The sequence below is a fragment of the Ranitomeya imitator genome, chromosome 5 (assembly GCF_032444005.1).
Source record: "Ranitomeya imitator isolate aRanImi1 chromosome 5, aRanImi1.pri, whole genome shotgun sequence".
In the NCBI taxonomy this organism is placed as follows: Eukaryota; Metazoa; Chordata; class Amphibia; order Anura; family Dendrobatidae; genus Ranitomeya; species Ranitomeya imitator.
Genome location: NC_091286.1, coordinates 496,383,012 through 496,408,255, shown reverse-complemented (window position 1 = coordinate 496,408,255; position 25,244 = coordinate 496,383,012).

Genomic DNA, 25,244 nt, shown 5'->3' with positions numbered 1-25,244 from the left:
AATCTGCACGAGACTGAATTGGATGTTTTTTTGTGTTGAAGGTTAGGGGTTAGTTAACATCGTGTAGTTTGTAATTCATTGTTCAAGCCTTCCAGACATAAAACAAGACATTTGTTCTTGGAAATTGAATGTTTGGCGTGTGTTGGAAAAACCGCATTGCTTGAAAGATTTTGATCAGTAGCTTGATTCCAAAAATGTCTATTGATTGTTAAATTACATATGAAAAAATATTAACATCCAAGATTGTAGAAAATAAATCAAACTTTTGATATGAGATAAAATTGAGACCCTAACACAAAAATTTGATCTGATCCGGTGTGAAAATCTGCGATGACAAGTTCAGGACATTAGATTCCGTGTTCAAAATTGAAGATTCCTCCTGTATCGCGTGACCATTCCCTGCGTTTATCTTATGCTTCTTTACTCCACATCACCTGCATTTTTTTAAAAAACATTTCTGTCCTTGGAAAATGTTGATTATTTATACTGGGGTGTGCCATTATTGTAATCATCAGAATCAGAAGAATAGGAAATGTAATCAGACATGTCAGGGTAGGAAGGGCTGAAACTAAAGGGGTTAGTTTGTGGTGTTTGGTGACTCCTTTTCTTTAGAATAGATTTAGGAGTACAGAAAATAGTTATCTCTACTCCAATCATATACATGTTGAGTATAATAATCAGTAAAATCACTATGGAATTTGAGCCTTTTAATGTCGAAGATACTATCTTCAAATTTAGAGATTAATTTTTGTATATTATTATTCATATCTTCAAAATAAGAAGCAGATGCGGTTTCTATGATTTTTTAGTAGATTCAATTAGGGTTGAGCGACTTTTCTTTTTATAGGATCGGGTCGGGTTTCACGAAACCCGACTTTTTCAAAAGTCGGGTCGAGTGAAATCGACCGATCCTATAGAAAAGTCGGGGTCGGGGTCGGCCGAAACACGAAACCCAATGCAGCGCATTGGGTTTCTAATGGTTCCCAGGGTCTGAAGGAGAGGAAACTCTCCTTCAGGCCCTGGGATCCATATTTAACCCCTTAGCGACCGCCGATACGCCTTTTAACGGCGGCCGCTAAGGGTACTTAAATCACAGCGCCGTTAATTAACGGCGCTGTGGAAAAAGTCCATAGCGCCCCCCAGAGGCCGATTTTCTCCGGGGTCTCGGCTGCCGAGGGTAGCCGAGACCCCAGAGAACATGATTCGGGGGGTTTTTAACCCACCCCGCATTTGCGATCGCCGGTAATTAACCGTTTACCGGCGATCGCAAAAAAAAAAAAAAGCGATCTCTTTTTAATTTCTCTGTCCTCCGATGTGATCGCACATCGGAGGACAGAGAAAAGGGGTCCCAGGTGGCCCCCCAATACTCACCTAGCTCCCCCGATGCTCCTCGTGTCTCCCGGTGGGCGCCGCCATCTTCAAAATGGCGGGCGCATGCGCAGTGCGCCCGCCGGCTGGCACCGGGAGAATCTTTGGGGTCTCGGCTGCCGGGGGTAGCCGAGACCCCAAAGAGCACGATCGGGGTCGGTATTACCGACCCCTGTTTTGCGATCGCCGGTAATTAACTGTTTACCGGCGACCGCAAAAAAAAAAAAAAAAAGTAAAGTGTAATTCTCTGTCCTCTGATGTGATCGCACATCAGAGGACAGAGAAATAGGGGGATTCGGGGACCCTAGCATACTCACCTAGGTCCCTGGATCCTCTTGCTGCTCCTCCTGGCCGCCGGCAGCAGAACAGCAGTTGGGGCTAAAATTAGGGTTAGGGTTAGGGTTAGGGGTAGGGTTAGGGGTAGGGTTAGGGGTAGGGGTAGGGTTAGGGTTAGGGGTAGGGTTAGGTTAGGGGTAGGGTTAGGGGTAGGGTTAGGTTAGGGTTAGGGATAGGGTTAGGGTTAGGTTAGGGTTAGGGGTAGGGTTAGGGTTAGGGTTAGGGGTAGGGTTAGGGTTAGGGGTAGGGTTAGGGGTAGGGTTAGGGGTAGGGTTAGGGGTAGGGTTAGGTTAGGGGTAGGGTTAGGGGTAGGGTTAGGTTAGGGTTAGGGGTAGGGTTAGGGTTAGGTTAGGGTTAGGTTAGGGGTAGGGTTAGGGGTAGGGGTAGGGTTAGGTTAGGGGTAGGGTTAGGGGTAGGGTTAGGTTAGGGGTAGGGCTAGGGTTAGGGCTAGGGCTAAATTTAGGGTTAGGGCTGGGGCTAAATTTAGGGTTAGGGTTGGGGCTAAATTTAGGGTTAGGGTTGGGGCTAAACTTAGGGTTAGGCTTCTTTCACACTTACGTCGGTACGGGGCCGTCGCAATGCGTCGGCCCGTCATACCGACGCACGTTGTGAAAATTGTGCACAACATGGGCAGCAGCTGTAGTTTTTCAACACATCCGCTGCCCAATCTATGTCCTGGGGAGGAGGGGGCGGAGTTACGGCCATGCATGCGCGGTCAGAAATGGCGGATGCGACGTACAAAAAAACGTTTCATTGAACTTTTTTGTGCCGACGCTCCGCCAAAACACAACTGATCCAGTGCACGACGGACGCGACGTGTGGCCATCCGTCACGATCCGTCGGCAATACAAGTCTATGGGCAAAAAACGCATCCTGCGGGCACATTTGCAGGATCCGTTTCTTGTCCAAAACGACGGATTGCGACGGAATGCCAAACGACGCAAGTGTGAAAGTAGCCCTAGGGCTAGGGTTAGGGTTGGGGCTAAAGTTAGGGCTAGGGTTGGGGCTAAAGTTAGGGTTAGAGCTGGGATTAGGGTTAGGGTTTGGATTAGGGTTCGTATTAGGGTTAGGGTTGGCATTAGGGTTACGCTTGGGATTAGGGTTAGGTTTGGGATTAGGGTTAAGGTTAGGGTTGTGATTAGGGGTGTATTGGGATTAGGGTTAGGTTTGAGGTTAGGGTTGAGATTAGGATTAGGGGTGTGTCAGATTTAGGGTTTTGATTAGGGTTATGGTTAGGGTTGACATTAGGGTTGACCAGGGATTCAAGCTTCAGGAGGCTAATTTGCATATTCCAGGTGCCTTCTGGGAGAAGCGAAGTCTCCCTAAGCTAGAAGATCGTTGGGTACAGCCGGGACCAGCTGCTTCGAAAGCATCACCAAACCAGGGATTCAAGCTTCAGGAGGCTAATTTGCATATTCCAGGTGCCTTCTGGGAGAAGCGAAGTCTCCCTAAACTAGAAGATCGTTGGGTACAGCCGGGACCAGCTGCTTCGAAAGCATCACCAAACCAGGGATTCAAGCTTCAGGAGGCTAATTTGCATATTCCAGGTGCCTTCTGGGAGAAGCGAAGTCTCCCTAAGCTAGAAGATCGTTGGGTACAGCCGGGACCAGCTGCTTCGAAAGCATCACCAAACCAGGGATTCAAGCTTCAGGAGGCTAATTTGCATATTCCAGGTGCCTTCTGGGAGAAGCGAAGTCTCCCTAAGCTAGAAGATCGTTGGGTACAGCCGGGACCAGCTGCTTCGAAAGCATCACCAAACCAGGGATTCAAGCTTCAGGAGGCTAATTTGCATATTCCAGGTGCCTTCTGGGAGAAGCGAAGTCTCCCTAAGCTAGAAGATCGTTGGGTACAGCCGGGACCAGCTGCTTCGAAAGCATCACCAAACCAGGGATTCAAGCTTCAGGAGGCTAATTTGCATATTCCAGGTGCCTTCTGGGAGAAGCGAAGTCTCCCTAAGCTAGAAGATCGTTGGGTACAGCCGGGACCAGCTGCTTCGAAAGCATCACCAAACCAGGGATTCAAGCTTCAGGAGGCTAATTTGCATATTCCAGGTGCCTTCTGGGAGAAGCGAAGTCTCCCTAAACTAGAAGATCGTTGGGTACAGCCGGGACCAGCTGCTTCGAAAGCATCACCAAACCAGGGATTCAAGCTTCAGGAGGCTAATTTGCATATTCCAGGTGCCTTCTGGGAGAAGCGAAGTCTCCCTAAGCTAGAAGATCGTTGGGTACAGCCGGGACCAGCTGCTTCGAAAGCATCACCAAACCAGGGATTCAAGCTTCAGGAGGCTAATTTGCATATTCCAGGTGCCTTCTGGGAGAAGCGAAGTCTCCCTAAGCTAGAAGATCGTTGGGTACAGCCGGGACCAGCTGCTTCGAAAGCATCACCAAACCAGGGATTCAAGCTTCAGGAGGCTAATTTGCATATTCCAGGTGCCTTCTGGGAGAAGCGAAGTCTCCCTAAGCTAGAAGATCGTTGGGTACAGCCGGGACCAGCTGCTTCGAAAGCATCACCAAACCAGGGATTCAAGCTTCAGGAGGCTAATTTGCATATTCCAGGTGCCTTCTGGGAGAAGCGAAGTCTCCCTAAGCTAGAAGATCGTTGGGTACAGCCGGGACCAGCTGCTTCGAAAGCATCACCAAACCAGGGATTCAAGCTTCAGGAGGCTAATTTGCATATTCCAGGTGCCTTCTGGGAGAAGCGAAGTCTCCCTAAGCTAGAAGATCGTTGGGTACAGCCGGGACCAGCTGCTTCGAAAGCATCACCAAACCAGGGATTCAAGCTTCAGGAGGCTAATTTGCATATTCCAGGTGCCTTCTGGGAGAAGCGAAGTCTCCCTAAGCTAGAAGATCGTTGGGTACAGCCGGGACCAGCTGCTTCGAAAGCATCACCAAACCAGGGATTCAAGCTTCAGGAGGCTAATTTGCATATTCCAGGTGCCTTCTGGGAGAAGCGAAGTCTCCCTAAGCTAGAAGATCGTTGGGTACAGCCGGGACCAGCTGCTTCGAAAGCATCACCAAACCAGGGATTCAAGCTTCAGGAGGCTAATTTGCATATTCCAGGTGCCTTCTGGGAGAAGCGAAGTCTCCCTAAGCTAGAAGATCGTTGGGTACAGCCGGGATCAGCTGCTTCGAAAGCATCACCAAACCAGGGATTCAAGCTTCAGGAGGCTAATTTGCATATTCCAGGTGCCTTCTGGGAGAAGCGAAGTCTCCCTAAGCTAGAAGATCGTTGGGTACAGCCGGGACCAGCTGCTTCGAAAGCATCACCAAACCAGGGATTCAAGCTTCAGGAGGCTAATTTGCATATTCCAGGTGCCTTCTGGGAGAAGCGAAGTCTCCCTAAGCTAGAAGATCGTTGGGTACAGCCGGGACCAGCTGCTTCGAAAGCATCACCAAACCAGGGATTCAAGCTTCAGGAGGCTAATTTGCATATTCCAGGTGCCTTCTGGGAGAAGCGAAGTCTCCCTAAGCTAGAAGATCGTTGGGTACAGCCGGGACCAGCTGCTTCGAAAGCATCACCAAACCAGGGATTCAAGCTTCAGGAGGCTAATTTGCATATTCCAGGTGCCTTCTGGGAGAAGCGAAGTCTCCCTAAGCTAGAAGATCGTTGGGTACAGCCGGGACCAGCTGCTTCGAAAACATCACCAAACCAGGGATTCAAGCTTCAGGAGGCTAATTTGCATATTCCAGGTGCCTTCTGGGAGAAGCGAAGTCTCCCTAAGCTAGAAGATCGTTGGGTACAGCCTGTAGGACATTATTGCAAGAGAGCTTGGCTGAGTAGATTACACAAGAAGGAAAACACACAGCAAGTCAGCAGGATCTAGGAGCAACATGGCAGATGTGACAACCTACATGGTGAGCTGCAGCATGTGCTACATGTTCACAGATCGACCAGAAGAAGAATCCAATTTCACCTGTCAGAAGTGTAGACTAGTGGCCCTTTTAGAAGAAAAGGTGCGGGGTCTGGAAGAAAGAATAGCAACTTTGAAACTCATCAAAGAGAATGAAGACTTTCTAGACAGAACAGAAGCATCTCTACTGGTCACAGAAGGTGCAAAAAGTGTCAGAGAACCTTCAAAAGCAGATGAGTGGAAGCATGTGACCAAAAGAAGCAAGAAGACCATGGAGAAATCACCAACCACACAACTGAAGAACCGATATCAAATCTTTGTAGAGGATGAAGATGGCACACCTAAGAATGAAGCAATACCAGCAAGCAAAAAAGAAAAGGGCACACAGCAACAAGTGACAGCAAAAAGTACAGCCAAGAAGCAACGAAGAGTGGTGGTGGTGGGAGACTCACTACTGAGAGGCACCGAAGCAGCCATCTGCAGACCGGACATAACTGCAAGAGAAGTATGCTGCCTTCCAGGTGCGATGATCAAGGATGTGACCGATAGGATACCAAAGCTCTTCAGCTCCAAGGACGTCCACCCATTTCTTCTGATACATGTTGGCACCAATGACACGGCAAGGAAGGACCTACCGACAATCTGCAAGGACTTTGAAGAGTTGGGGAAGAAAGTAAAGGAACTGGATGCACAGGTAGTTTTTTCTTCTATCCTTCCAGTAGACGGGCATGGCACCAGGAGATGGAACAGGATCCTTGATGCAAACAACTGGCTAAGACGATGGTGCAGACAACAAGGATTTGGATTCCTGGACCACGGTGTGAATTACTGGTATGATGGACTCCTCGCCAGAGACGGACTACACCTCAACAAACCTGGGAAACACACATTCGCCAGAAGACTCGCTACACTCATCAGGAGGGCGTTAAACTAGAAGAAGAGGGGACGGGAAGAAAAACATTAGACTCGAACAAAGACGACCCAGGAAAACATACTCAGAAGGGAGGTAAGAACATTTCTAAAACAATTCACAGTGAGGAGATTGGAACAAAACAAAATCCTCTAAACTGCATGCTCGCAAACGCCAGAAGCCTGACAAACAAGATGGAAGAACTAGAAGCAGAAATATCTACAGGTAACTTTGACATAGTGGGAATAACCGAGACATAGTTAGATGAAAGCTATGACTGGGCAGTTAACTTACAGGGTTACAGTCTGTTTAGAAAGGATCGTAAAAATCGGAGAGGAGGAGGGGTTTGTCTCTATGTAAAGTCTTGTCTAAAGTCCACTTTAAGGGAGGATATTAGCGAAGGGAATGAGGATGTCGAGTCCATATGGGTTGAAATTCATGGAGGGAAAAATGGTAACAAAATTCTCATTGGGGTCTGTTACAAACCCCCAAATATAACAGAAAGCATGGAAAGTCTACTTCTAAAGCAGATAGATGAAGCTGCAACCCATAATGAGGTCCTGGTTATGGGGGACTTTAACTACCCGGATATTAACTGGGAAACAGAAACCTGTGAAACCCATAAAGGCAACAGGTTTCTGCTAATAACCAAGAAAAATTATCTTTCACAATTGGTGCAGAATCCAACCAGAGGAGCAGCACTTTTAGACCTAATACTATCTAATAGACCTGACAGAATAACAAATCTGCAGGTGGTTGGGCATTTAGGAAATAGCGACCACAATATTGTGCAGTTTCACCTGTCTTTCACTAGGGGGACTTGTCAGGGAGTCACAAAAACATTGAACTTTAGGAAGGCAAAGTTTGAACAGCTTAGAGATGCCCTTAATCTGGTAGACTGGGACAATATCCTCAGAAATGAGAATACAGATAATAAATGGGAAATGTTTAAGAACATCCTAAATAGGCAGTGTAAGCGGTTTATACCTTGTGGGAATAAAAGGACTAGAAATAGGAAAAACCCAATGTGGCTAAACAAAGAAGTAAGACAGGCAATTAACAGTAAAAAGAAAGCATTTGCACTACTAAAGCAGGATGGCACCATTGAAGCTCTAAAAAACTATAGGGAGAAAAATACTTTATCTAAAAAACTAATTAAAGCTGCCAAAAAGGAAACAGAGAAGCACATTGCTAAGGAGAGTAAAACTAATCCCAAACTGTTCTTCAACTATATCAATAGTAAAAGAATAAAAACTGAAAATGTAGGCCCCTTAAAAAATAGTGAGGAAAGAATGGTTGTAGATGACGAGGAAAAAGCTAACATATTAAACACCTTCTTCTTCACGGTATTCACGGTGGAAAATGAAATGCTAGGTGAAATCCCAAGAAACAATGAAAACCCTATATTAAGGGTCACCAATCTAACCCAAGAAGAGGTGCGAAACCGGCTAAATAAGATTAAAATAGATAAATCTCCGGGTCCGGATGGCATACACCCACGAGTACTAAGAGAACTAAGTAATGTAATAGATAAACCATTATTTCTTATTTTTAGTGACTCTATAGCGACAGGGTCTGTTCCGCAGGACTGGCGCATAGCAAATGTGGTGCCAATATTCAAAAAGGGCTCTAAAAGTGAACCTGGAAATTATAGGCCAGTAAGTCTAACCTCTATTGTTGGTAAAATATTTGAAGGGTTTCTGAGGGATGTTATTCTGGATTATCTCAATGAGAATAACTGTTTAACTCCATATCAGCATGGGTTTATGAGAAATCGCTCCTGTCAAACCAATCTAATCAGTTTTTATGAAGAGGTAAGCTATAGACTGGACCACGGTGAGTCATTGGACGTGGTATATCTCGATTTTTCCAAAGCGTTTGATACCGTGCCGCACAAGAGGTTGGTACACAAAATGAGAATGCTTGGTCTGGGGGAAAATGTGTGTAAATGGGTTAGTAACTGGCTTAGTGATAGAAAGCAGAGGGTGGTTATAAATGGTATAGTCTCTAACTGGGTCGCTGTGACCAGTGGGGTACCGCAGGGGTCAGTATTGGGACCTGTTCTCTTCAACATATTCATTAATGATCTGGTAGAAGGTTTACACAGTAAAATATCGATATTTGCAGATGATACAAAACTATGTAAAGCAGTTAATACAAGAGAAGATAGTATTCTGCTACAGATGGATCTGGATAAGTTGGAAACTTGGGCTGAAAGGTGGCAGATGAGGTTTAACAATGATAAATGTAAGGTTATACACATGGGAAGAGGGAATCAATATCACCATTACACACTGAACGGGAAACCACTGGGTAAATCTGACAGGGAGAAGGACTTGGGGATCCTAGTTAATGATAAACTTACCTGGAGCAGCCAGTGCCAGGCAGCAGCTGCCAAGGCAAACAGGATCATGGGGTGCATTAAAAGAGGTCTGGATACACATGATGAGAGCATTATACTGCCTCTGTACAAATCCCTAGTTAGACCGCACATGGAGTACTGTGTCCAGTTTTGGGCACCGGTGCTCAGGAAGGATATAATGGAACTAGAGAGAGTACAAAGGAGGGCAACAAAATTAATAAAGGCGATGGGAGAACTACAATACCCAGATAGATTAGCGAAATTAGGATTATTTAGTCTAGAAAAAAGACGACTGAGGGGCGATCTAATAACCATGTATAAGTATATAAGGGGACAATACAAATATCTCGCTGAGGATCTGTTTATACCAAGGAAGGTGACGGGCACAAGGGGGCATTCTTTGCGTCTGGAGGAGAGAAGGTTTTTCCACCAATATAGAAGAGGATTCTTTACTGTTAGGGCAGTGAGAATCTGGAATTGCTTGCCTGAGGAGGTGGTGATGGCGAACTCAGTCGAGGGGTTCAAGAGAGGCCTGGATGTCTTCCTGGAGCAGAACAATATTGTATCATACAATTATTAGGTTCTGTAGAAGGACGTAGATCTGGGTATTTATTATGATGGAATATAGGCTGAACTGGATGGACAAATGTCTTTTTTCGGCCTTACTAACTATGTTACTATGTTACTATGTTAGGGTTGTTTTGGGGTAAGGGTTGTGATTATGGTTAGGGTTAGTGATTAGGATTATGGATGAGGTTGGGATTAGGGTTAGGGGTGTGTTGGGGTTAGGGTTGGAGGTAGAATTGGGGGGTTTCCACTGTTTAGGTACATCAGGGGGTCTCCAAATACGACAGCCAATTTTGCGCTCAAAAAGTCAAATGGTGCTCCCTCCCTTCTGAGCTCTGCCGTGCGCCCAAACAGTGGGTTACCCCCACATATGGCGCATCAGCGTACTCGGGATAAATTGGACAACAACGATTGCAGTCCAATTTCTCTTGTTACCCTTGTGAAAATAAAAACTTGGGGGTGAGTATATCAATATTTTTTTTATTTTTCTTCTTTATTTTACACTTAAATATGAATTCCGATACCGATTCCCGATATCTTAAACATATCGGAACTCGGTATCGGAATTCCGATTCCAGATCAGAAGATCGCCGACCTCATGGCCGACCCCACACAGGGGTCGGGTCAGGTTTCATGAAACCCGACTTTGCCAAAAGTCAGCGACTTCTGAATCTGGCCGACCCGTTTCGCTCAACCCTAGATTCAATTTCTTTTTGTAATTCAGATAGTTTAGATTCCTCATATTTGGTAATGAGACAGATGAGGTTTAATGAGCAATTGGATTATATCTGATTCCATTGATACATAAATTTATCATTGTAAATGGTGGTGGGTACTTTTTATATTCTTAGACCCCGTGGGATCATTTCTTTAGAAATGTATTTCTGTAAAGCTGGAAGATCCCATCTCTCTCATATTTTTCCCTGCTTTTAATGTTTATATACATATGCTATTTTTCACCATGTGTTTTGTTCTTAACCCCTTAAAAACAGAGCCAATTTGATACATAATGACCAAGCCAATTTTTTACAATTCCGACCACTGTCACTTTATGAAGTTATAGCTCTGGACTCTTCAACGTATCCCACTGATTCGGAGACTGTTTTTTTGTGACATATTATAATTCATGTTAGTGGCAAAATTTCTTCAATATAGCTTATGTTTATTTATGAAAAAATGGAAATTTTGCAAAAATTTAGCAATTTTCAAAATTTCAATTTTTGTACCCTTAATTTAGAGAGTGGTGTCACACAAAATAGTTAATAAATAACATTTCCCACATGTCTACTTGCTGTACATCAGCACAATTTTCGAAACATATTTTTTTTGTTAGGGCTTTATAAGGCTTAAAATTTGACCAGCGATTTCTCATTTTTACAACAAAATTTACAAAACCATTTTTTTAGGGACCACCTCATGTTTGAAGTAAGTTTGGAGGGTCAATATAACAGAAAATGCCCAAAAGTGACACCATTCTAAAAACTGAACCCCTCAAGGTGTGCAAAACCACATTCAAGAAGTTTATTAACCCTTCAGGTGCTTTACGAGAACTAAAGCAATGTAGAAGAAAAAAATGAACATTTTACTTTTTTAACAAAAAAATTACTTTGGAACCAAATTTCACAAGGGAATCAGGAGAAAATGGACCACAAAATATGTTGTGAAATTTCTCCTGAGTACGCCAATACCCCATATATGGGGGAAAGCCACTGTTTGGTCACGTGGCAGGGCTCAGAAGGGAGGAAGCACCGTTTGACTCTTTGAACGCAAAATTGGCTGGAATCAATGGTGGTGCCATGTCGTGTTTGGAGACCCCCTGATATACCTAAACAGCCGAACCCCCAATTCTAACTCCAAACGTAACCCCAACACACCCCTAACCCTAAACCTAACCCTAAACATAACTGTAACCACAACCCTAATATACTCCTAACCCTAACCCCAACCCTAACCTTAATCCTAACCATAGCAACAATCCTAACCCTAGCACAACCCTAACTTTAGTCCAACCCTAACTGTAGCCCAATCCTAACTTTAGCCCAACCCTAACTTTAGCCCAACCTTAGCCCAACCCTAACCCTAGCCCCAACCCTAACCTAGCCAAACCCTAAACTAGCCAAACCCTAAATTTAGCCCAAACGTAACCCTAACCATAGCCCTAGCCCAACCCTAACCCTAATGGAGAATGTAAATAAATACATTTTTTTTGTTTTATTATTTTTACCAAAGGGGGTGATAAAGGGGGGTTTTATTTACAATTTTTTTTATTTGGACCACTGTGATAGGAAAAATGTCCTATTGTTGCTGGGTGACGGCAGGCAGATCTCAGCGGGCGCACTGCTCATGGGCCTGCCATTTTCTTTCTGGAAGCTGTGGAATAAGTTCCCTTAAGTGCCACCGGTTAGAGGCGGAACGGCGGTCTTTAAGTGGTTTATTTGCCCTGCTGTGTATTGTGGGCTTGTGCTCACTTTGAACAATCTTTGACTGAGAACATTTGCATACATTTGAAATGCGTTGATTTGCACATATCTTCCTTGAACCTAGGTTTTAAATGTTTTTATGGAATAAAGTTGCAAGAAATTTTACCAGGAGCTGGAAAGATATATACAGTGGGGCAAAAAAGTATTTAGTCAGTCAGCAATAGTGCAAGTTCCACCACTTAAAAAGATGAGAGGCGTCTGTAATTTACATCATAGGTAGACCTCAACTATGGGAGACAAACTGAGAAAAAAAAATCCAGAAAATCACATTGTCTGTTTTTTTATCATTTTATTTGCATATTATGGTGGAAAATAAGTATTTGGTCAGAAACAAACAATCAAGATTTCTGGCTCTCACAGACCTGTAACTTCTTCTTTAAGATTCCCCTCTTTCCTCCACTCATTACCTGTAAGTAATGGCACCTGTTTAAACTTGTTATCAGTATAAAAAGACACCTGTGCACACCCTCAAACAGTCTGACTCCAAACTCCACTATGGTGAAGACCAAAGAGCTGTCAAAGGACACCAGAAACCAAATTGTAGCCCTGCACCAGGCTGGGAAGACTGAATCTGCAATAGCCAACCAGCTTGGAGTGAACAAATCAACAGTGGGAGCAATAATTAGAAAATGGAAGACATACAAGACCACTGATAATCTCCCTCGATCTGGGGCTCCACGCAAAATCCCACCCCGTGGGGTCAGAATGATCACAAGAACAGTGAGCAAAAATCCCAGAACCACGCGGGGGGACCTAGTGAATGAACTGTAGAGAGCTGGGACCAATGTAACAAGGCCTACCATAAGTAACACACTACGCCACCATGGACTCAGATCCTGCAGTGCCAGACGTGTCCCACTGCTTAAGCCAGTACATGTCCGGGCCCGTCTGAAGTTTGCTAGAGAGCATTTGGATGATCCAGAGGAGTTTTGGGAGAATGTCCTATGGTCTGATGAAACCAAACTGGAACTGTTTGGTAGAAACACAACTTGTTGTGTTTGGAGGAAAAAGAATACTGAGTTGCATCCATCAAACACCATACCTACTGTAAAGCATGGTGGTGGAAACATCATGCTTTGGGGCTGTTTCTCTGCAAAGGGGCCAGGACGACTGATCCGGGTACATGAAAGAATGAATGGGGCCATGTATCGTGAGATTTTGAGTGCAAACCTCCTTCCATCAGCAAGGGCATTGAAGATGAAACGTGGCTGGGTCTTTCAACATGACAATGATCCAAAGCAAACCGCCAGGGCAACGAAGGAGTGGCTTCGTAAGAAGCATTTCAAGGTCCTGGAGTGGCCTAGCCAGTCTCCAGATCTCAACCCTATAGAAAACCTTTGGAGGGAGTTGAAAGTCCGTGTTGCCAAGCGAATAGCCAAAAACATCACTGCTCTAGAGGAGATCTGCATGGAGGAATGGGCCAACATACCAACAACAGTGTGTGGCAACCTTGTGAAGACTTACAGAAAACGTTTGACCTCTGTCATTGCCAACAAAGGATGTATTACAAAGTATTGAGATGAAATTTTGTTTCTGACCAAATACTTATTTTCCACCATAATATGCAAATAAAATGATAAAAAAACAGACAATGTGATTTTCTGGATTTTTTTTTCTCAGTTTGTCTCCCATAGTTGAGGTCTACCTATGATGTAAATTACAGACGCCTCTCATCTTTTTAAGTGGTGGAACTTGCACTATTGCTGACTGACTAAATACTTTTTTGCCCCACTGTATGTATATTTTTGTTTTCGTATATTTTCTATTTACAGATCGTGATTTCCATGCAGAATGGATCAATTCAATTGATGAGCTGGCAACCTTTTCGCTGTTTGCTATTGTTTTCTGTAGGCTTTAGTTTTCTCAACGAATTTCATATAAACATAACCTGAAAATCTTAGTATTTTTGTAATCACATGCGATACCACAAGGCAGTTTTCCATATATCTAGTTCAAAGAAAACTTAGAACTGTGTGTTTCAGATAACCACAACCATAGCAAGCACTGCAGGTTCATTGTGAAAATGATTCACTTCTTCGTTATCAGCAGTCTTGTATACACAGATTACCACAAAACCTGCTGAATATGCTAAGTACTAAGTATGCACCAAATAGCAATAAATTTGTGAGAGTGAGGAATTAGGACATACTTTCTGGAACTGTATAATAAATGCATTAAAGTAGCAGAGAAGAACAGAGAAATTTGATTCAAAAGTAGAGACTGTCCAGTAAATATGGGCAGAAAATTAGAAGAATTTCCACTGTCAACATTTGTCATGCACATCATCAACCAATATGATGTCTTTTCATTCCATTACATTAATAGGTCATATTTTTTCATGTAACACTCATAGATAATAATTTCTTGACCAGTTACCCTATGAGTAGTGTCAACTCTTAGTAGCTACTCGAAAATAGCCTAGACAGAATACTTTTGAGCTACGTCCTGTGTGGGTGACAACTTGTGATTACATATCGTAATCAAGGCTGCCATCAGGGCATTACTACCCTGACTGGTATATAGAGCCCAGTGAGCAGAAGCAAAGAGGGAAGCCCATACCAGGTCTGGTGTTATGAAAGGCAATTCAGTAACACAATGTACATAGCGATCAGAGCACATACAGTGATCTGACAATAACCCAAAATAATAGAACGAGCTCTGAGACGTGGAAACTCTGCAGACCGCAATTCCTGATCCTCTCCAAACACAACTAGAGGCAGCTGTGGATTGCGCCTAACGCTCCCTATGCAACTCGGCACAGCCTGAGAAACTAACTAGCCTGAAGATAGAAAAATAAGCCTACCTTGCCTCAGAGAAATACCCCAAAGGAAAAGGCAGCCCCCCACATATAATGACTGTGAGTAAGATGAAAAGACAAACGTAGGGATGAAATAGATTCAGCAAAGTGAGGCCCGATATTCTAGACAGAACGAGGATAGGAAAGATAACTTTGCGGTCTACACAAAACCCTAAAGAAAACCACGCAAAGGGGGCAAAAAGACCCTCCGTACCGAACTAACGGCACGGAGGTACACCCTTTGCGTCCCAGAGCTTCCAGCAAAACAAATAGACAAGCTGGACAGAAAAAATAGCAACAAATAGCAAAGAAGCACTTAGCTATGCAGAGCAGCAGGCCACAGGAATGATCCAGAGAAACACAAGTCCAACACTGGAACATTGACAGGAAGCATGGATCAAAGCATCAGGTGGAGTTAAGTAGAGAAGCAGCCAACGACCTCACCAGATCACCTGAGGGAGGAAACTCAGAAGCTGCAGTACCACTTTCCTCCACAAACAAAAGCTCCCAGAGAGAATCAGCCGAAGTACCACTTGTGACCACAGGAGTGAACTCTGCCACAGAATTCACAACAGTACCCCCCCCTTGAGGAGGGGTCACCGAACCCTCACCAGAGCCCCCAGGCCAACCAGGATGAGCCACATGAAAGGCACGAACAAGATCGGGAGCATGGACATCAGAGGCAAAAACCCAGGAATTATCTTCCTGAGCATAACCCTTCCATTTAACCAGATACTGGAGTTTCCGTCTTGAAACACGAGAATCCAAAATCTTCTCCACAATATACTCCAATTCCCCCTCCACCAAAACCGGGGCAGGAGGCTCAACAGATGGGACCATAGGTGCCACGTATCTCCGCAACAATGACCTATGGAATATGTTATGTATGGAAAAAGAATCTGGAAGGGTCAGACGAAAAGACACAGGATTAAGAACCTCAGAAATCCTATACGGACCAATAAAACGAGGTTTAAACTTAGGAGAGGAAACCTTCATAGGAATATGACGAGAAGATAACCAAACCAGATCCCCAACACGAAGTCGGGGACCCACACGGCGTCTGCGATTAGCGAAAAGTTGAGCCTTCTCCTGGGACAAGGTCAAATTGTCCACTACCTGAGTCCAAATCTGCTGCAACCTGTCCACCACAGTATCCACACCAGGACAGTACGAAGACTCAACCTGTCCTGAAGAGAAACGAGGATGGAACCCAGAATTGCAGAAAAACGGCGAAACCAAGGTAGCCGAGCTGGCCCGATTATTAAGGGCGAACTCAGCCAAAGGCAAAAAGGACACCCAGTCATCCTGATCAGCAGAAACAAAGCATCTCAGATATTTTTCCAAGGTCTGATTGGTTCGTTCGGTCTGGCCATTAGTCTGAGGATGGAAAGCCGAGGAAAAAGACAAGTCAATGCCCATCCTACCACAAAAGGCACGCCAAAACCTCGAAACAAACTGGGAACCTCTGTCAGAAACAATATTCTCTGGAATGCCATGCAAACGAACCACATGCTGGAAGAACAAAGGCACCAAATCAGAAGAGGAAGGCAATTTAGACAAGGGTACCAGATGGACCATCTTAGAAAAGCGATCACAGACCACCCAAATGACTGACATCTTTTGAGAAACGGGAAGGTCAGAAATAAAATCCATAGAGATATGTGTCCAAGGCCTCTTCGGGACCGGCAAGGGCAAAAGCAACCCACTGGCACGAGAACAGCAGGGCTTAGCCCGAGCACAAATCCCACAGGACTGCACAAAAGTACGCACATCCCGCGACAGAGAGGGCCACCAAAAGGATCTAGCCACTAACTCTCTGGTACCAAAGATTCCAGGATGACCAGCCAACACCGAACAATGAAGTTCAGAGATAACTCTATTCATCCACCTATCAGGGACAAACAGTTTCTCCGCTGGGCAAAGATCAGGTTTATTAGCCTGAAATTTTTGCAGCACCCGCCGCAAATCAGGGGAGATGGCAGACACAACCACTCCTTCCTTGAGGATACCCGCCGGCTCAGATAAACCCGGAGAGTCGGGCACAAAACTCCTAGACAGAGCATCCGCCTTCACATTTTTAGAGCCCGGAAGGTACGAAATCACAAAGTCAAAACGGGCAAAAAACAACGACCAACGAGCTTGTCTAGGATTCAAGCGCTTGGCAGACTCGAGATAAGTCAAGTTCTTATGATCAGTCAATACCACCACGCGATGCTTAGCTCCTTCAAGCCAATGACGCCACTCCTCGAATGCCCACTTCATGGCCAGCAACTCTCGGTTGCCCACATCATAATTTCGCTCAGCAGGCGAAAACTTCCTGGAAAAGAAAGCGCATGGTTTCATCACTGAGCAACCAGAACCTCTCTGTGACAAAACAGCCCCTGCTCCAATCTCAGAAGCATCAACCTCGACCTGGAACGGAAGAGAAACATCAGGTTGACACAACACAGGGGCAGAAGAAAAACGACGCTTCAACTCTTGAAAAGCTTCCACAGCAGCAGAAGACCAATTGACCAAATCAGCACCCTTCTTGGTCAAATCGGTCAATGGTTTGGCAACACTAGAAAAATTGCAGATGAAGCGACGATAAAAATTAGCAAAGCCCAGGAACTTTTGCAGACTTTTCAGAGATGTCGGCTGAGTCCAATCATGGATGGCTTGGACCTTAACCGGATCCATCTCGATAGTAGAAGGGGAAAAGATGAACCCCAAAAATGAAACCTTCTGCACACCAAAGAGACACTTTGATCCCTTCACAAACAAAGAATTAGCACGCAGGACCTGAAAAACCGTTCTGACCTGCTTCACATGAGACTCCCAATCATCCGAGAAGATCAAAATGTCATCCAAGTGCACAATCAGGAATTTATCCAGGTACTCACGGAAGATGTCATGCATAAAGGATTGAAACACTGATGGAGCATTGGCAAGTCCGAACGGCATCACTAGATACTCAAAATGACCCTCGGGCGTATTAAATGCAGTTTTCCATTCATCGCCTTGCCTGATTCTCACCAGATTATATGCACCACGAAGATCTATCTTAGTGAACCAACTAGCCCCCTTAATCCGAGCAAACAAATCAGATAACAATGGCAAGGGGTACTGAAATTTAACAGTGATCTTATTAAGAAGGCGGTAATCTATACACGGTCTCAGCGAACCATCCTTCTTGGCCACAAAAAAGAACCCTGCTCCCAATGGTGACGACGACGGGCGAATATGCCCCTTCTCCAGGGATTCCTTCACATAACTGCGCATAGCGGTGTGCTCAGGCACGGATAAATTAAACAGTCGACTTTTTGGGAATTTACTACCAGGAATCAAATTGATAGCACAATCACAATCCCTATGCGGAGGCAGGGCATCGGACTTGGGCTCATCAAATACATCCCGGTAATCAGACAAGAACTCTGGAACCTCAGAAGGGGTGGATGACGAAATTGACAGAAATGGAACATCACCATGTACCCCCTGACAACCCCAGCTGGACACCAACATGGAATTCCAATCCAATACTGGATTATGGGCTTGTAGCCATGGCAACCCCAACACGACCACATCATGCAGATTATGCAACACCAGAAAGCGAATAACCTCCTGATGTGCAGGAGCCATGCACATGGTCAGCTGGGTCCAGTATTGAGGCTTATTCTTGGCCAAAGGTGTAGCATCAATTCCTCTCAATGGAATAGGACACTGCAAGGGCTCCAATAAAAACCCACAACGTTTAGCATAATCCAAGTCCATCAAATTCAGGGCAGCACCTGAATCCACAAACGCCATGACAGAATACGACGACAAGGAGCATATCAAGGTAATGGACAGAAGAAATTTTGACTGTACAGTACCAATGGCGGCAGACCTAGCGAACCGCTTAGTGCGCTTAGGACAATCAGAGATAGCATGAGTGGAATCACCACAGTAGAAACACAGCCCATTCAGACGTCTGTGTTCTTGCCGTTTAACTCTGGTCATAGTCCTATCGCACTGCATAGGCTCAGGTTTAATCTCAGGTAATACCGCCAAATGGTACACAGATTTACGCTCACGCAAGCGTCGACCGATCTGAATGGCCAAAGACATAGACTCATTCAAACCAGCGGGCATAGGAAATCCCACCATGACATCCTTAATGGCTTCAGAGATACCCTTTCTGAAAATGGCTGCAAGCGCAGATTCATTCCATTGAGTGAGCACGGACCATTTTCTAAATTTCTGGCAATATAGCTCTATCTCATCCTGAGCCTGACAAAGAGCCAGCAAATTTTTTTCAGCCTGATCTACTGAATTAGGCTCATCGTACAGTAATCCAAGCGCCAGGAAAAACGCATCGATATCACTCAATGCAGGATCTCCTGACGCAAGAGAAAATGCCCAGTCCTGAGGATCGCCACGCAAAAAAGAAATGACGATCCTAACCTGTTGCACTGGGTCACCAGAGGAACGAGGTTTCAAAGCCAGAAACATTTTACAATTATTCTTGAAACTCAGAAATTTAGTTCTATCTCCAAAAAACAAATCTGGAATAGGAATTCTCCGTTCTAACAAAGAATTCTGAACCACAAAATTTTGTATATCTTGAACTCTTGCCGTGAGCTGATCCACACATGAAGACAGACCTTTAATGTCCATTGTAACACCTGTGTCCTGAACCACCCAAATGTCTAGGGGAAAAAAAGACAAATCACAGTGCAAAGGAAAAAAAATGGTCTCAGAACTTCTTTTTTCCCTCTATTGAGAATCATTAGTACTTTTTGGCTTCCTGTACTGTTATGAAAGGCAATTCAGTAACACAATGTACATAGCGATCAGAGCACATACAGTGATCTGACAATAACCCAAAATAATAGAACGAGCTCTGAGAAGTGGAAACTCTGCAGACCGCAATTCCTGATCCTCTCCAAACACAACTAAAGGCAGCTGTGGATTGCGCCTAACGCTCCCTATGCAACTCGGCACAGCCTGAGAAACTAACTAGCCTAAAGATAGAAAAAAAAAGCCTACCTTGCCTCAGAGAAATACCCCAAAGGAAAAGGCAGCCCCCCACATATAATGACTGTGAGTAAGATGAAAAGACAAACGTAGGGATGAAATAGATTAAGCAAAGTGAGGCCCGATATTCTAGACAGAACGAGGATAGGAAAGATAACTTTGCAGTCTACACAAAACCCTAAAGAAAACCACGCAAAGGGGGCAAAAAGATCCTCCGTACCGAACTAACGGCACGGAGGTACACCCTTTGCGTCCCAGAGCTTCCAGCAAAACAAATAGACAAGCTGGACAGAAAAAATAGCAACAAATAGCAAAGAAGCACTTAGCTATGCAGAGTAGCAGGCCACAGCAATGATCCAGAGAAACACAAGTCCAACACTGGAACATTGACAGGAAGCATGGATCAAAACATCAGGTGGAGTTAAGTAGAGAAGCAGCCAACGACCTCACCAGATCACCTGAGGGAGGAAACTCAGAAGCTGCAGTACCACTTTCCTCCACAAACGGAAGCTCCCAGAGAGAATCAGCCGAAGTACCACTTGTGACCACAGGAGTGAACTCTGCCACAGAATTCACAACAGTCTGGGTCCCCTCTTTTGCAATATTCGCTGATTTGTTTGTCGAATATTCGCCGAACACCATTCAAGTCAGTGGGAGGCAAAACAAACGCATACACAACACCTTAAAACTGGTCAAAAGCTCCCAAAACACATCAAATGAGGGGCAGAGAATTCACCCACAGTACAAAATTTAGCATGGCACGGCAGCAATAAGCTATGCTTGAGGTATCGGGGTCTGGGCCTGCATTTACAGCTTTTTATTGAACGTCAAATTAAGATGAGGTGGGTGAGAGATCAGTGTAGGCCTGCTATGTTGGGAGCCATGATACCACATGCAGCAGCTCAACCTGCTTTCATGCTCAGCCACACTCAGGTCACACAAATATCAGTTTCGTAGATTACTATTGTCAGAAAAATCTAAGGATAGTAACACGGGTAGTTGACTTAAAAGGAGTGGAGGCCTGTTGGTCTTGGAGACCTATTGCTACAGGCCAAATGCATGAAGGGAACCCAACCAGGAGACTACACATTTACAAAATTTAATGGCAGACACAACAAAGTGGCATCAATTGCATCAGAGTAGAAATAGTACAATGGGACCGACACTTCTTCCACTACAGCCAACCCAGCAGATGTAGACTGTAACAGGCAAGGTGGTGGAACCACTGTGCGGTATCTCTCGGAAAGCCTGTAGAGGCGTAACTAGGTGGCCTACCAAATTCCAACTCAGACAAGTGGCAGCAGGTGAAAACTTTGACCCAAGGAGGGACAAAGAAGTGGCACCAGGTGATACTTCATGGCTGACCTACAGAAGGGTAAGCTGCTACGGCCTGAAGGAGGGATGAAGAATGCAGGCAGGCACTGTAGGGACTCTGGAACCACGGGTGTAGATGGGACCGGCTGAGGAACAGAAAAGAACATGTCAGGTGTGGGCTGGACCAGGTGTAAGACACATGGGAACTGGCAGGTGTGATCTGGCTAGGCTGATGGACAGAAGAGCACAGACAGGTATGAGCACATGGGTACAGGAAAGACAAGCAGATGGGTAGACCTGTGGAACCTGACAACTAGCAAGCATGCAAGGCAAACTAACAACATATCGCAGACACCTCCATATTGGAGGAGGAGCCTTAAATAGTAGGTGTCGCCCAGCTATTGGCTGGGAACACCTTAGGTTGGTGCGGGTGGTCCCTTTAAGAGAAAAGGAGTGCTTGCCCTAAACAGTGCCCGGACCTACAACTTAACCTTGGGGGACACTGACACATAGGTGACAAGATGAGGAGGTGGTGTGTGAGTTGGAGAAGCCTTAAATAGGTGTCGCACACCTATAGGTTGGGAATAGTTTAGGTTTATGCGGGCGGTCCCTTTAAGAGGAAAGGAGCATGTGGGTGCACCCTCTAAGCATACTTCCCGGTCCTACAACTGAACCTTGGTTGACACTGACACATATGGGGCGAGATGAGGAGGTGGTGTGTGAGTGGGAGACACTGAATGTTCTGTCTGTTAGGTACAAGGAGATCCAACAAAGGGCCAAGTCTGTAATACCAAGAGATCAGAAAGTCTGTAGTAAGAGGGAATGGTCCACTGGACAAAGGCAGATGCCAAGTCCAGGAGGAGGAGGACAAACTAGCGTTGCTTTCATTTGGCAGTTTATAGGTTGTTGATGACTTTAGTCAGGGCAGTTTCCGTGGAATGGTGCACTCAGAAACCAATTTGTAAGATGTCAAAGAGGGAGAATGAGGAAAAGTGGGAGGACAGTTCAAAATGCATGTGTTGTTCTAGTAGTTTGGAGGCATGGGGAGAATGAGGTGAGGGCGATACCTAAACACAGAGGATGTCAAGGGAGGGCTTTTTAAGGATGGGTGTGATTGAGGTATGTTTCAATCAGCAGGGGAAGACACCAGTTGTTAGAGACAGGTTGAAGAGGTGGGTTAGGCTTGGGATGAAGACTGTGGTAAGATTTGGAATAAGGTGGGACATTATTGGGTCAATTGCACAGGTGGTGAGGCAAAGTCTTCAGCTGGATGAAAGGAGAGGAAGGGGGATGCTGGTGGACGTAGGAGAGAATTTAAAGCATTGAATAGCTGTTTAGGGTTGTGAGACAGGTATGATAGGAGAGATGAGAAGTTGGTTTGTTTTGCTGCAGTGAGCAATTGCACAGCATCTTTACAATTTCTGTTACTGGACGGGCTACTACACTACCTTTCTTTGGCAGCCGTACAGCGGTACTCTTTGTTGATGAGGGCAAGAAAGAACATGTGCTCCAGTAGATGGTAAGCGCTGCATCAAATGGCCTCTGCTCCTCTTCCTCCACCTTAACATCACACACAATACAGTCCTCAGAGGTGGCATCCCAATTACCCTTGCTTTCCTGTATGTCACAACTCTCCAACTGCCCTACTTACTATAGGGAACCACAGATGGCTGAGTCTGCAGATCTGTTCACACATTCTATGCCATGGGCATCGGAAGTGTACTCTAAAGAGTCAAGAGGAGGAAATCATCTGCAATGATGCCCACATTATTTTTCAGTTTGATCCTGGGCTGGACGAAGTAGGGTCTGAGCAGAATCCAAACCCTGATCAACAGAGGTTTACCCTGGGGAGTGGAGGATGTCCATTCCTGATGAGACTCAAATACTTGAGGTGCCCGGGGACTGTACTGTGCTGTCAGGGCACGAAGAGGAGAAGAGTTACTCTCAGGACAAGGAGTGGGAGAGCAGAGAGGATGACAATGAGGTAGTAGGTAACATTTAGTATAAACCCAGAGGCATTCAGCTGAGTAGCTCAACAGAGGAGGAGGAGGAATACAAAAAGGTTTTGTTGCAGCTTCCCGCAGACAAAGAGTTATGCAACCACGACAAGAAATGCATCCTCAGCCCCAACTCTGTCAGTGGACAGCAGCGTTCGTGGGTCTGCAGTTGTCTAGATTGGGTCTTTTTTCAGACAGACAAAAACATTATTAGCCAACTTTGTTAAAAATGACAGAGCAGAGTTAAAAAAAATTCAATAATATGATTACTACATGCATAAACTGGCACATGAGCGATCAACGTGTGTTAATCTAGAAATCACACCATGCCAAAATGCAGACTAGCGTGCCTCGCCAAACACCGTCCACCCCATCAACTGCATCCAGTTCTTCCACCTCTCAGAGCATGGCAAGTGTTGTCATGCAAGTCTCCGGCCGCAGAACCTCCACTTGTTTACCTGCAACAGTCCGGGTGAGTGAGAGCCTGTCAGCTGATACGGAAGTGGACATTCCTGATGTTTTTGACTGATCTTAGATACCAAGCACACCCCATTTTTTTGAATCCACCATAACATCTCCACCTGCACTTTGCTCACAGTCCAGCAACTTGCCTTGTTCACCCTTCTCCACCCTGTGTCAGCACAGCAGCCAGCCCTTGTTTGTGCCCTTGTTTGTGCAGTTGTGCTCACATAGAAGATTGTTTCCTCCTACACAAGGCAAATCTAAGAGCTTGAACTTCACCATCTTCAATCTACTGATAATAACTTTATTTATATAGCTCTAACATATTCCGTAAAGCTTTACAAGTCAGCAGATCATATAAAACAGTCAAAAGTTACAAAGTTTATGATAATCAAACAAATAAAGCTAAAATAATGATGACCCTGCTCTTCAGAGCTTACAATCAACAATGAGGTAGGTGTGACACAAAGTGCAGGTGCTTATTTACAAGGATGGTCCAACCATCTTGAGGAAATGGTGTGTAGATAAAGGCTGCATGAAGCTTTTGGGTACAGTTCAGTTTGATGGTGAATTATGTTCAGAGAAGAAGAGAAAAGGCCATATAAAAAAAGACCTTGATTATGGAACGTGATAGGCCAATTTAAACAGATGTGTTTTGAGGGAGCGCCTAAAAATGTGTAAGTTGTAGTTATACTCCTAATTTCATAGGGGAAAAATGGTAAGAGGCGAGATATTAAGGTAAGAGATTGGACTGAGCTGGACAAAGACCAGATCAGGGGTGTTACCGTCTTTGTGTGTCTCAGAGGTTGAAAGTTGTGACAGGCCACGAGAAGTGGCTAGAGAAAGAAGCTGGGATGCAGTTGTGGAGGTGGGGCTGTTGAAGTCTCCCAGGATAAGGGTTGGCAATTCTGAGGACATGAAGTAGGCAGCAAGGCATGGAGTGCTCAAAGAAGTGAGTGGGTGAGCCTGGGGGACGGTATATGACTGATACTCGGAGGGAGAAGGGAAGGAAGACCCTAATGATGTGAAGCTCCAAAGAAGAATGGCATCCAATGGGCATATATTTATAACTTTTTTTAAAAATAAAAACAGGATTGTTGGTGGCAGCAAGGAGTGTGGGGTTATCATGGAGTTAGCAATGATCGTACGACGGGATATACACATTCCATGCATTCTAATACAGATGTGGATATGCTGTATGCTCACTATTAGTTTTCTGAGACCTAATTATTGTGAATGACCTTCGGCCTCCTCGTATGATTGTCGCCCTATCATGTAATTGTCTGGACGATAGGGCCCAGCTGAGAGCTATTCGCTACAAAGTTCACAGCGGGTGGTACTGCGTGACTCACGGCCTGTGATCTCTGTGATTATTGCATGGCCAATCCAATCTATTGGCCATGGAAATGCAGCCTTTCTGCCTTGTGGATACAGACAGTTTCTGAAAACTGATGGCCTCAGTCAAAATTACTTCTCTAAGAAAGATGTGCCTGTGCTACATCAGCATGTCACAGACATCATCACTCGTTCTCTGAAAAATTCTATGTCTGCCAGGGTGGATTTCAACACTGACACTTGGACAAGCAAGCATGGACTGGGGCGTTACATCTCGCTGACTGGGAACTGGGTGACTCTGGTGGCTGTGGGGGCAGTCGGAAATGGGGCTACTCCACAAGTCTTGTAACACCCAAAGCTTGCAGGGCGCTTGGGGATGGAGAATTAAACCACTACACACCATAAGACGGAGAACTAAACTGCTAGACAACAGAGGTGGATAAGTAAACTACTAAACAGCTACAACTGCAG